Source organism: Salvelinus sp. IW2-2015, linkage group LG24, assembly GCF_002910315.2.
Source record: "Salvelinus sp. IW2-2015 linkage group LG24, ASM291031v2, whole genome shotgun sequence".
Classification (NCBI taxonomy): Eukaryota; Metazoa; Chordata; class Actinopteri; order Salmoniformes; family Salmonidae; genus Salvelinus; species Salvelinus sp. IW2-2015.
Window position 1 is genome coordinate 6673987 of NC_036864.1, and position 2244 is coordinate 6676230.

The following is a 2244-nucleotide window of genomic DNA, read 5'->3' on the forward strand; positions in this document are numbered from 1 at the left end:
TCCTGACGCATGGTCCTAGGGCTCAGGTCCTCCGAGAGAGAGAAAGAAAGAGAGAAGGAGAGAATTAGAGGAGCATACTTAAATTCACACAGGACACTGGATAAGACAGGAGAAGTACTTCAGATATAACCAACTGACCCTAGCCCCCGACACATAAACTACTGCAGCATAAATACTGGAGGCTGAGACAGGAGGGGTCAGGAGACACTGTGGCCCATCCGATGATACCCCGGACAGGGCCAACAGGAAGGATATACCCCACCCACTTTGCCAAAGCACAGCCCCCGCACCACTAGAGGATATCTTCAACCACCAACTTACAATCCTGAGAAGGCCGAGTATAGCCCACAAAGATCCCACCACAGCACAAACCAGGGGGGGGGCGCCAACCCAGACAGAAGATCACGTCAGTAACTCAACCCACTCAAGTGACGCTTCCGAATAAAACCCCACCCGGGTTTTCTATCACCAGACCAGTTTACCTCGATAACGAGATGGCCAAGGTTTGAGAGGAGACCAGCTTACCTCGATAACGAGATGGCCAAGGGTGAGAGGAGACCATAAACCTAAGGTTTGAGAGATTGCTGAATCTTTTAACCATCCCACGTGGTTAAACTCTTAGACTATCGATACCGACAGAATAAGAACAAGTCTTTGATATTAATTACTAGTCTGCAGCTAGGAATTCGGTATCATTGAACGCGAAGACCGACAACCGCCGAAACAATCTATCCTATATCGACATGAATGAATGTCACTCTGAACTTTCCATTCTAACCACGACAGAGAGAGAGAGCGGACAAACTCTCCGACAGAAACAAACTTTCAACAGAGATCCCGACGACACACTGAGCATAAATATAGATTATTGATTGCAATTGTTCCCGAATGAGTGAGCGTTCATGTGCAAAGGATTAGCATTTCAATTGTATATTATCAACTGTTGTGTGTCTTATCTCAGTCGACCCCCACTTCCCTTTTGTACACTAAGCCGCGATGCCGGTTTATCCCACTAGGAAACTCCGCTATCATTTCCTTGTAACTATCTACTGTTTGTTATGCATTTCTGTGAATTACTTAGTAGTAAATAAATATTATTAAGACAATGATGATGGATGACTCATAGTGAAGACTGGGTTCGTGCAGATAACACAACAATTTACGACTGCTATCATACATGAACATCAACATGCTTTATACATGCTCACACCTGCAACTGCCAGGGCAGGCCTCTCTGAGCCTCCTGCTCTAGTATAGGTCTCAGAGGGCGAGCTGCGGCATACTGCCACAATGGCTACACTGCAGCTCCTGCCCAAGACCACTACTGACTTGAAACTTTACTAAGCGTTTTTCTCAAGAGACACCAGGAGCTTATTATCAAGCTTCTCTGAGTAGGAGCGATGATCTAGGATCAGGTCGCCCCCTGTCCATATAATCATATTCATTGTGATCTAAAAGGATCAACTGATTGTAAATCAGCACTCCTACTCATCCAGCAGCCTCTTGTTACATACCTCCCCTGGTCCAACACAGAATATACAGCAGGTTTCTCAAGACTAAGCCTWTGTGAGACAGTGAGACTCTCCGGCTGTGTATATACCTGTTCTCTCTGGTTGAGGATGGTGGCGACGGAGGCGGTGACACACAGTAGGATCTGCAGCACCTTGGGCAGGTGTGTGTGGATGAGGTGGCCCAGTTTACTGATGACTGTGTTGACTATGTTCAGCAGGCTGTGCTGCCGACCCAGAGGAAGGACGGCAGAGGAGTCCGTCTCGGCTATCGCCTTGTCTACTGCAGCTAGACACAGACCTGGAGAGAGGGAGGGTGGAGAGAGGGAGTGGAGAAAAAAATACAGCGAGAGTGGGTCCAGGGTTCACATGTCGTACTTTTAAAACAAACACAGGTCCACTCTACACCCACACTCACACACACCCACAGCTACAATATAATGGCAGAATAGACCAATGAGACAGAGGGCAACAGAGCCATTCAGTGAGGAATAAGACGAGAAATACTCCGCTCCCATACAGGTTTTATATCACACGGCGGAGGGCGCCCTACCTTGTCCGTGGTGGCAGACGGGCTCCAGCAGGAGGTCAATGAGCATGCCCAGCTCCTCAGACTGGCATCCTGCCAGGAACCACAGCACGATGGAGGAACGCTGCACAGCGCCAGACTTGCCCTGGAACTTACTGCCAGTCTTACTGCGCATCCGCCCAAACAGAACCCTACAGAGGTTAGAGG

At 48.5% G+C, this 2244-nt stretch overlaps 1 pseudogene; it reads right to left on the bottom strand.

The window, feature by feature from the left end:
- LOC111951346 (small subunit processome component 20 homolog) overlaps positions 1–2244 on the bottom strand; it is a 17588-nt pseudogene that overhangs the window by 9008 nt on the left and 6336 nt on the right.